Source organism: Tursiops truncatus, chromosome 13 (assembly GCF_011762595.2).
Source record: "Tursiops truncatus isolate mTurTru1 chromosome 13, mTurTru1.mat.Y, whole genome shotgun sequence".
Taxonomy (NCBI): domain Eukaryota; kingdom Metazoa; phylum Chordata; class Mammalia; order Artiodactyla; family Delphinidae; genus Tursiops; species Tursiops truncatus.
Window position 1 is genome coordinate 84,080,922 of NC_047046.1, and position 11,679 is coordinate 84,092,600.

Genomic DNA, 11,679 nt, shown 5'->3' on the forward strand with positions numbered 1-11,679 from the left:
GTGATGGAAAATGGGAAGTGGAACCAAGACAGTTCATAATATTCTGAAACATACCGAGTAATAAATCTTATCTTTATCTTACCCGTTGATCCAGAGGAGAGATGAGTAATGCAGGTAAAGAAGACAGGACTCATTCTCCTCTTTACTGGGGTGTGTTTCACTTTTCTGGAAGGGCCCCAAACGTGGTCAGAATTTCATTTGCTCAGAAGAGGGAGCTCTTGCTTTTTGTTTCCCCAGCACCTAAGGCTTTGGGGTCTTTGTTTCCTTGTTTTGTAAACACAGGAAGAGTATTAAGGAGTCTGTATAAAAGGCCAAGTCGCCGTTTGAGTTGATCACACCATTCCTGCTGGGAACATCTGTCTTCCTCCGACCTTCTGATCCTTCTGTCTCGCGTCCCCTGTGAGCTGCCATCTTGACGGAAGTTTCCCGAGACTTTAACCCTCTGCGCCCACTAGAGGGCCACTGACACCCACCAAAATGAATTTCAGAGGCATGAAATTCAATAAACTGGCAATTACTCTACAAAGGCATTCTTTTAAGACAATCGTTTCTTTTAGACGGTCTTTTAAAGAATTTGTTTCTTCAGTATTCATTTTATATATAGTATTCATTTCAATCTCAAGATCCCCTAAGAAGTCCAATTTAAAATGAAAAGCTATTCACATAGCCTCCGAGTATCCAACAAACATTTAAATGCTGCGTCATGCATTCTGTAAGAGTGAGGCCACAAAACGGAGAAAGACTCAACCCTTATCTTCAAGAACAGACGGATTAGAAGCATAAAGAATTCATCACAGCATCGGACGACAAGCGTCAGCGTAGACACAGGAAAAGGCAGTGCTGGTGAGAGTGGGATCAGCTGCGCGCGCGCGTGTGTGTGTGTGTGTGTGTGTGTGTGTGTGTGTGTGTGTGTGTGTGTGTGTGTGTGTGTGTGTGCGCTAAAGACCAGGAGCACAGAGGGAATATGACCTCTGACTCCGACGTAAAGCAACATGCGTCTCCTGTGCAAAGTGGGGCAATCTATATACTCCGCAAGTGTTTACTACTTGAGAGTTAGGAAGTCTGTTCAAGCTGGGGTGGCGCTGAGAGCCCGCCACCTGTGCTTTGCCAACATCTACAGGTGCTAGCAGTTAATACTGGGAAACAACGCTAAACTGGTGAGAGCGAGGGGATACGAGTGGCCATCAGTAGTGCTGGCCAGAGTTCTCAATGAACGAGATGGAAACACAAACACACACGCACAAGCACACACGCATGTGCACACAAGCAGTGGGGAGGAACAGCATCAGACATACACTTCATTTTGTAAACCACCTATGTATAATTCCAAAATGTACCAAGAGGTCACAATACATGGATTTATTGTCCAAGCCCCATTGGATTGATCAGAGAAAACAAACATACAAACAAAAAACCCGGGTCATCCCCAACACCCGACTGCATTAGAAATCTAAAGAGGCCTACTCAGCACCATAAGAAATGGAAGTTTTTGAAACCCTTTAAAAGATATTTTTAATTTTAGAAAGGGTAAAAGCAAAATGTATTTTCTCCAAAAGCCATGCCATGTAGCCTGACAGGGAAACTCCCTCCCCTCCTGCTTTGAGAAGCCAGAGAAATCCGAATCCAGTGGGTGTCACGCTGTGTCCTGCTTGGTGAAAGGGAACGTGCCTTCTCTTTGGCATGAGGAGGAGGTGACGGAGAACCTGAAGAAATGAAATGCCTGCCAGTCCAAAGGTAAGGACTCTTGCTGTTTGTCCCACTTACCTCTGCCCCAGGCTCCGAGCCAGCTCAGATCAGAGAACAGTCAAGGGAGTTCTAAGCCCTGAAAGGCCTTGGTTCAGCCCTTTGTCCCCAGGAGCTCCCAGGATTGGAAACTAGGGGCAGAGGTACCTGGGTAGAGAGACCCACCTGGAGAACCATGTCTGATACCGGGTTCTGGCCCTCAACCATCCAGCCACATGCTGGGGTGGCACCCAATGGGTCCCCCAACTCCGGACCCTGGGCCAGTGGGGGGATTCGCAGGCAGAGCGAGAGAAGGGCATCAGAAGTGCTGGCTAAGCCCCGCGCGGGGGACACACAGCTCAAGTCGGGGCTGTAGGAGAACAGGTGCCTCCAGAGCCCTGCAGTTCAGGCTCCTGAACAGACTTCACCGGGGCAGCAAACGCTAAGCTTTCAGGCAGGAAGGTGCGTGATCAGAATGGAAGGTATTCGTGGGCATGAAGCAGGAGAGGATGATGGGGTGAGAGAGGACACTGTGCCTGAGGGCACCCCCCCAGGAAGGCCGGCTGGGGGGACACAGTCCAGCTCCGTGAGTGACCTCTGGGCCCTACACACTTGTATTTAGGCCTAAACCCCAGGGTCCCGGGGAGCAGGGCCCGGACACCGTCACTTAGATAAGCACGCAGCTTCAGTGCTCAGGTAACAGCGGTGACGCAGACTCAAAGAGCCGTCCCCCTCCGCCCACCACTCTGAACCCAGCGCAGCTGCAGGGCACGACGGCCAAGGTGGGAGACCCGACCCCGCATGGAGGGGCGACCCAGTCTGGCAGGAAGTGGCTCCTGGGCAGATGCTGGAGGCCAGCAGACCCCGCAGCAGGGGGCCTGGGAAGGAAGTCAGCGATGGGCCCCCATGGCTGTCCAGGAGGCCAGACACGCCCTCTGGGACCCGCAGACATAATTATAGGCGCTCTGATGGGGGCTGGAGGTCCTACACTAGTGGGGGTGGGGGATGGCGGGGGGGCCAGGGAGGCCCAGGTGACGTGTTGCAGCGGTCTCTGCACACAACACAGAGGATGAGCTGAAACCGTAAGCTCCTTAAAGCGGGATCCACGTGTTCTCTTTGTGTCACTTTGACACTTCACGCTGTTGTGCAAGGCGGGTAAGCAAGGCTGCTCCCGGGCAGGCGGGGTCAGAAGGAGACGGTGGGCGCGGCAGCAAAGGTCCAGGGAGCTGGCAGGGGCTGTGCTGGGGCCACAGCGCAGATGTACCACCAAGAGAGGAGGAGTTCGGCCAGTAAAATGAACAGGGTTTGGTTTCTGAATGACTGGGAGGGTTGAGGGTTGATTCGAAGACGTCAGCAAGTTTTTGAACTTGGACAACAAGGACAGGTTGTCAAAGAGGAGTTTTGGGAAACATTGAAGGCAAGGGGCTGGGGAAAAGGCAGTGTGAAGTAGTAAAAAGCTGGAGGATAATGTATGTCAGGTATACATCCAGGGTGATTACTATCAATTATATATAATAACTAAAATCAGGGTTAGTTGATTTTAGAGTCGAGTCGAGTCTTAGGGGACTCGAGCTGATGAATACACAAGAACGACCGGCAAGTGGCACCCTGATTATAAATTATGCTTCTGACACACTTGAGGGCACTTACAAACATTCCATCCATCGCTTCAGTGTTTAGAAACACCTTTGAAATTGTATTTACACCACTAGCCTGTTCTGCCAATGCAGAGACACTTTCCTGAAAAAAGCTCAACTTAGCTCGCCCCATAAACAAGTTCATGAAGGCTGAGGGTGACTGTCTAATATTTGACAGGTATCTTAATAAAGGAAATGCCCAGGGCTACTGGAGGATGAAGCCTTGTTGATGGAGCTAGAGGGCCAAGAGATAAAACGGGGGTGTTTTAGATGCTGCCTTCCAAAATAGCCTCTTATTCCTCTAAAGATGGGCTCTTTGTTCCTGGGACTATTTTTAATTTTGGATTTCATCTATTTCTACTCCACTTTGGTGCAATCAAGTTCCAAGAAGAGGCTCGTAACCTCCGAATATTTCAATTAGGAAGTACAGAGTAGAACTGGAAAAGCCTTATGCCAACGTGGGGCACCCTTAAGAAGCATTTCCAGCCTGTCATTGAAGTGAAGAGGTTACAGAACTGGTAAGAGGACCAGAGCTCTCACTTTCAAGTGTCTATCTTGCCCCCTCCCCACACCAGACACAAAGCTGACACACACACCACTGACCGGAGAACTGTGGACCGACTGACGACTGTCCTCTCTCAAATTCGAATGCCCTAGGGACGCGGGAAGTGTCATCACTGGGCTGGTGTGGCCTCTTTCTCTAGGTTGCTCCCTCCAGCTGCCTGAGTGAAGGTTTTTATTGTCTGGGGAGGGGACGGGAAGGCAGGAAAGAGTGCAGGATGATGGCAGGCTAGACTGGCATATGCCATTCTGGAAACCATCGGACAACGCAGAGAAACTCTAACCATTCCCCTGTAATTATTTTACCTTGGGTGAGAAGAAAGCAGATGTCACCTTGGACACTGGGAAGTTTCCTGCACAAGGAGACTCATGGTGGTTCAAAGCATGGAGCCTGGAGGTCTTGTTAACTGAGAGACGTGGAATAAGCTCCTCAGTCTCTTGGTAGCTCTGTTTCCTCACCTGCAAACCAGGATATGTGCAGTCCCTTCAAATCTTACCGGAAGGAGGGCAATGAGGGCGCAGACATCGAGCACCCAGACAGAGCCTGGCTCAGCAAGTGCTAACAATCATTGTTATAATTACCTTCTTCCTGGAAAGAGGTCATACCAGTCACGCGGGCTGTGTGCCAATCAGCATATAACAAGACAAGAAAAACGTGTCTTGGTATAACAACCTTATTTCACAACAGTCACGCTCTGTGCCAATAAGGCTCAGGCTCTTCAGACCGGTCTTGAAGGAGATAAGCCCCTGTGACTGGCAAGAAGAGATGGGAGAGAAGCAGATCCTACCCTGCAGGCCAGGAGCAGGGGGCGCTCCATAAAAACGGTTGAGGTTGGGCTAGTGGGGCGGAGCTCTGCCAGCCACCACCCTCTGCTCTCGGTCCAGCAGGAAGCACGATGCTGGCAGGTCTTCTCTGGGCTCTGGGCTCTGGGGTGGGGCAGAAGGTGCCACTTCTATCTTTGGTCACAAAACTCAAATGCATAGGTCTCCTGATTTTCTCAAATGTCTAATGTAAGGAGTGCTCAATTTAGCCAAAATCCATGAGAAAAAATAAAAACAGTTTTTTAAAATCTGTGGGGAAGGAAAAGTTGAAATACGGTGTCTGTAAATTACTCAGATTACTACCCCAATGTTCACAGCAGCACTATTCACGATAGACAAGACATGGAAGCAACCTAAGTGTCCATCGACAGATGAATGGATAAGGGAGATGTGGTACATATATACAATGGACTATTACTCAGCCATAAAAAAGAATGAAATGATGCCATTTGCAGCAACATGGATGGACCTAGAGATTATCATACTAAGTGAAGTAAATTAGAAAGACAAATATCATATGATATGACTTATATGTGGAATCTTTAAAAATGATACAAATGAACTTATTTACAAAACAGGAATAGACTCATAGACATAGAAAACAAACCTACAGTTACCAAAGGGGTTGGGGAGGGGAGGGGAGATATAAATTAGGAGTTTGGGATTTATATATACACACTACTATACATAAAATAGATAAACAACAAGGACCTACTGTATAGCACAGGGAACTATACTCAATATCTTATAATAACCTATAATGGAAAAGAATCTGAAAAATAATAGATATATATACATGTGTAACTAATCACTTTGCTGTACAGTTGAAACTAACACAACATTCTAAATTAACTATACTTCAGTTAAAAAAAAAAAAAGAAAACGATGTAAATTACTCAGATTCCTGCCAGGCGGAACAGAAAAGGGAAGGGAAGATGATCCCCAAATCTCCCTTCTTGTTGCTTGGAACAAAACCTCTTCCGCAGGCCTCCTTTCCTGGGAGAGGCGTGAGGTCAGAGCATCTGTGTATCTTCATTAAGATATTTGTTAAATAAGTAAAGTGGCTTGCCCTTCTTCACGTTCCCCCCGATTTGCTAAACATCACAATGACAGAGCAAAAGGCTCTTGGACTTAACATTCTCCTTGCCTTCTCTTAGGCCGTGCATAGTTTCTCTTACTGCTCCAAGACCTTCCAGTCGCCTGAGTGTTGACAGGAAAGCCTAGGCGACAAGGTCCTGTGGGTTCTCTGCCTTTGGAAGGGCCTCTCCCCGAGAGCAGAGCCGGCTCTGCAAGGGTCCTTGCCCTGGCCTGCTGCGTGCAGTCCGGGCATCACCGGCCAGACTGATGTCACCGCCCAGCCGTCCTCGTGCTTGGGTGTCGCTCCCGCACGCAGGTTGTGTAGCCACCTTCCCTTATAAACAAATGCTGCGGAATCGTAGCTGAGTTTGTTGTGGAGAAGCTTTTGTGCAGGTGCTACAGGCCTGGAAGCAGACTGCGCTGTGGGTGAGGGAGGGCTGCTCCACCCAGCAGGAGGGGCACTGATTCTACTTGCACAGAGTTGGCTTTGAATCCCGCCTCCTACAAACAAAAACCTGAAAAATGACTTAACTGCGCTACAGGTTGGCTCACTCACCTGTAAAATAATGGTAACTCTTGGGGTTAGTTTTGTCCCCGAAAAGGATATGTGAATGTGGCCTTATATGGAAATAGAGTCTTTGCAGATGTAATTAGTATGTAAATTAAGATAGGTCAGACTGGATTAGGGAGGGCCCTAAATCTAATGACTGGTGTCCTGACAAGAGAGGACAGAGAGACACAGGGAAGAGGGAGGCAGACTGGAGTGATGCGTCCACAAGCCAAGGGTCACCAAGGATTTGCCACCAGAAGGTGGAAGAAGCAGGAAGCGTCCTCCCCTAGAGCCTTCAGAGGGAGCCTGGCCCCACTGACACCCTGATTTGGGGCTTTTGGCCTCCAGAACTGTGAAAGAGTAAGTCTTCCTGGGATACTTTGTTATGGCAGCCCTGAGAAACTCATACGGTAACCTAGTTCACAGGCTGGTTGTGAGGATTAAATGCGATTACGTAAGTAAATGCTTACTGAGTGTTAGGTATCATCCCTTTTCTTTCCTCTTCCCGGCGGACTGGGAATATAAATACTTTCAGGAAGGGCTTTGATAGCCGTGCTGTCACCTGAGAACTCAAAAGTGAAAGCCACTGGGCTCTGATCAATCCTCTTGAAAATGCACAAATTACACACAGCTGCAGGCAGCTTCTCCCCTGCATCTTGCCTTACAGGAGAGATTCTAGGTCCGAGTGGTGACTGGATGCTTCCCCTGGCCCAAGTCCTGCCTAGCTTGGCCCGGGAAGTTTGGAGGTGAGCAGAAAGAAGCTATTGAGCTGCCTGTCCTCTGTGATGGCAGAGGGGCCTGGGGTCAGTCCCTCCCCGCCTCCAGTGACAGGTCTGTAAGGTGAGGGACGCCAGCCAGATGATCTCCAAGTCCTCCTCAAGCTCTCACTTCCATGCATCAGGAGTCCAAGATTTGGGGGTCCAGGAACTCCAAAAGACTGGCCCCCAGGCTGGTGGCACCTTACAAGTTGTGCTCGTCCAACAAGAACATTTCAAAAATGTTCAAGAGTTGTCTGCATTGTTCCCCAGGTTCTGAGACAGAAGTATCCGACTTATTTTAAAATGCAAGCATATCCTAATATAAAAGGTACTGGGGAAAGCACAGTAATGCATCAGGGAATAATGGTAGTTTGTTATAATTGAGCAGTTAAATAACTTATAATCATGAAAGTCTCCCCAAAAGAGAAGTTCTCTAATGCACCAAAGTCATGAGACAAAAGTCATGACTGTGAAGTTACTGAAATTCAGCAACAGGCGTATCTCCAACTGTGGCAACTTAGCTGTGTAGATCTCATGCACTGAGGGGAAAGAGTCCTTATATCGAGCTTTTATTAAGAAATAAAGAATACATCCAAATAAGCTGGAGTTTTAGATTCCTTTAAGCTTGGAAATGGTTTAACCAAATAGCAGTCTGAGAAGAAAGTTAGCACGTAGCTACATACCAGGAAAAAGATCAAGAACCTTCTGAGAATGTTTCTAAAAGGAAACTATCCAAGAAAGATAAGTTTAACATCTCCTTATACATCTTTAGAAAGCAATCGTCTCACTTAAAATGTAATTTGATAGTTAAATATAAAAATATATGTTTTCACAAATGGTAGGATTTCCTTCTTTCTCATGCCCGAATAATATTCCATTATATATACATATATAATATAATAATGGAATATTATATGTATATATTTGCCACATTTTCTTTGGCCACTCATCCACTGAAAAACACTTAGGTTGTTTCCATATCTTGGCTATTGTGAATCACACAGTAATGAACATGGGGGTGCAGATAATGCTTCCATATCCTGTTTTCATTTCCTTTGGATATATATACCCAGAACTGGAATGGCAGGATCATATGATAGTTCTGTTCTTAAGTTTTTGAGGAACCCCCAAACATAGCGGCTGCACCAATTTACATTCCCATCAGTGGTGCACCAGGATTCCCTTTTCCCTACATCCTCACTGTCACTTATCTCTTTTCTCTTTGATGGTAGCCATCCGTACAGGTGTGAGGTGATAGCTCATGTGGTTTGATCTGCATTTCCCTGATGGTTAGTGCTGCCGAGCACCTTTTCATGTACCTGTTGGTGACAACATGGATGGATTTTGAGGGCATTATGCAAAGTGAAGTAAGTCAGAGAAAGACTAATACCGCATGATATCACGTATATGTGGAATCAAAAAAAAAAAGTCAAACTCATGGAAACAGAGAGCAGAAAAGTGGTTGCCAGGGGCTGCGGGGGTGGGGGAAATAGGGAGAGGTTGGTAAAAGGGTACAGATTTTCAGCTATAAGATGAATAAGGTCTGAGAAGTGAACGTACAACACGCTGACTAAAGTAGACAACACTGTTGTATAACTGAAATTTGCCAAAAGAGTAGGACTTAAATGATCTCACACACACAACAGATAAATATGTGCGGTGGTTAATTAACTAGATACACATACACTCCTTCCCCAGCATATATGTATATCAAATCACCACTATGTACACTTCAAATATCTTACAATTTTATTATGTCAACTAGACCACTATATAGCTGAAATTTTAAAAAAAAATATGCTTTAAAAATATGTCTAAATTAAGAAGGATGATGTTACACTAAGAAATGTGTGGTGGTGAGGGTGGTGAGCTGCACAGATTCTAGAGAAAAGAACACTGGAAGGTGAGAAGCCGTCAGCTCATGTGTTGCAGGCCTGAGAACCAGGCTTATTGGAAGACCTGCCGCCATGGGACAAGCACAGCCCAGATCCCCCTTCTCAGAAATCTTCTCACTTCCAAGTGTTAACTCAGCTTCTCGGGTCAGACGCAACACCCATACATATCTGGATGCACGCATGGGTGCTGTTCACGATTAAACTGACACCATGCGTAACAAATTAATCTCCTGCAAATCAGGCTTTTAGCTTCAAATGTCCGAAACCAGATCAGCAAGTTTGGGCATAAAAGAAATTGAACAGCCCCTGGAATCTGGGCGTGAATAGCCAGCCAAATGTTAGGGAGGTCACCTCCCTGCCCACCGCCTCTGAGCTCAGGGGACCGGCTCCTTCTCAGCAGAAAGTCCTAGGAGAGAGCCACCCCCGACCACCACGTGTGGGCTTAGCAGGAGCCCAGCAATTCCTCCAGAGCCACGTGGTTAGAACTGGAATGGCAGGGGGAGGGGGAGCCACTCCCCAAATAAGTGGCAAGCTGTTGGGTGGGGGTGAGGAGGAGGGAGGATGGCTCTCACCTGGCAATGCACAGACAGGTGTATCCAAATGACAAGTATGTAAACTGATTTGGGGTGTTTATTTTATTTTATTTTATTTTGCGGTGCGCGGGCCTCTCACTGTTGCGGCCTCTCCCGTTGCGGAGCACAGGCTCCGGACGCGCAGGCTCAGCGGCCATGGCACACGAGCCCAGCTGCTCCGCGGCATGTGGGATCCTCCCGGACCGGGACATGAACCTGCGTTCCCTGCATCGGCAGGCGGACTCTCAACCACTGCGCCACCAGGGAAGCCCCTGGGGTGTTTATTTTTTCGAGACAACTTCCTGGGGTCAGATCATACATAACTAATTTTTTTATCCCTTTTTTAATCAAGAGCGCTCTATGTAGAGACCAGCTATTCAAAACCATCTTTCCTTCAACAGCCATTCAGGGTACGCCTAGCATACTTCAGGGCTCATGACCAGTGCTGACAGTACATTGATCAGGCTCACTTAGTGGGAGCCTCTTACATGGTCATTGGGTGACTTAACCTCGCAGAACCTCAGTTTCTTCATCAGAATAACTGAGACCATTAACACCACCTTCCCTGTTGTAACAAGGAGACATACGGCGTAGTGCCCTCCACTCTAAAACATCCACGATCAGTTATGTTCTATTAACTGGTGATGTTAAATATGTATTACTCTAATTTATTTTCATTTTGGAAATCCAGTCATGGTAAATATTGTTTACCTTCCATTTCCCACAATATTACATTTATAATGATGATTATTGTAATAAATTCAAATTACATTTGAAACATAATTGACAGTTTGGGACAGTTCCAGTTATCTAATTAAAGTAGTTAATAGTTCATCAAAGATATCATGTCTCAGTTATTCTGAATAATTAGAGGCTGGCAATCATAATAGCCAGACAAGAAAAATTAAGTCTTTGTAAGTGAAGTTAAAATAGGAGAGGTTAAAATAATATTTAAAATATCGTCAAGTTTTTTAATGTGAATAATGTCACTCAAGTGTAAGAAACACTACATGAAGTGCAATGAGGTAGCCTTTGACCTTGCCGATATATTTTTTAGACAAAATTTAATGAGAAGTTTTGGTCATGGGCTTTAGGTTTTAAGAGCACTTTTGAACTTCCTAGAGATTAAAAGCTGCTATGCTTAAGTGGTCTGGGAGTGAGCAACTCACTTTTTCTCAGAGCCATGAGATTAGTAAAAATTTTGTCTTTCACTGACTATGACTGAGAATCCAGGAGTCCCTTCTAGAAAATTCTGCCACATAAAGGGCAGCAGGGACAAGCGATGGGAGGACGTGGCAGAGGAGAGTAGCAGGTTCATGCAGACACTGACACCAGGGTATTATCAGCATGAGTCAAATTGTGAGACATTTAGTTTTTCTTCTCCAAAGAGCAAATGCCTTAAGATCTTGAGTATCGTCAACCAAAAATAAATCAGTGTGGAAGAAAGAGAAATGGCATCTATCAGAAAAACTATACCATGTGTGTGATACGGGAATATTATTTCTAAGTCCATGACATGTAATCAAAAGAGAGCAGCATGTCATTCAAATGGTAGAAATTAAAAAGCCCAGGGGCTTCCCTGGTGGTCCAGTGGTTAAGAATCCACCTTCCAATGCAGGGGACTCAGATTCAGTCCCTGGTCGGGGAACTAAGATCCCACGTGCCACAGAGCAACTAAGCCCATGCGTGTCCTAGAGTCCGCGCACCACAATGAAAGATCCCAGATGCCGCAGCTAAGACCGAACACAGTCAAACACATAAATAAATTTAAAAAAAAAAAAAGCCCAGAGAAGACAAGGTCCAACACTTTGGTTCAGTAAACAGTATAAACAGTGAAATCGCTCCTATTCGCATCTGCTCAATTCCACTCAGGGCTGGAAGCAAAAGCAGCTTAAGAAAATGAATACCCACGTTTGATAACAAAAATGCTGAGTGTTTAACAATAATTTTATTTAGTTTCTTGTAAACATTCATCAGTAAGGTGATATACTTGCATTATGCTGTAAGTGCTCAGAATTAAAGATCTTCATAGGAGAGAAATAAAGTAAAATAATAATTTGAACTAGTGTCTGCTGTGTAATTCTT

General features: G+C 46.0%; 1 long non-coding RNA gene across 1 annotated transcript; it reads right to left on the bottom strand.

Annotated features, from left to right (window-relative positions):
• Positions 1-1,330: 1,330 nt before the first annotated feature.
• Positions 1,331-4,779, bottom strand: LOC109550209 (uncharacterized). Its single transcript, XR_002176597.2, has 3 exons — positions 4,503-4,779; positions 4,227-4,379; positions 1,331-1,703 (listed from the first exon to the last, which is right to left on the bottom strand). It is a non-coding gene; the product is annotated as an uncharacterized lncRNA (long non-coding RNA).
• Positions 4,780-11,679: the final 6,900 nt, after the last annotated feature.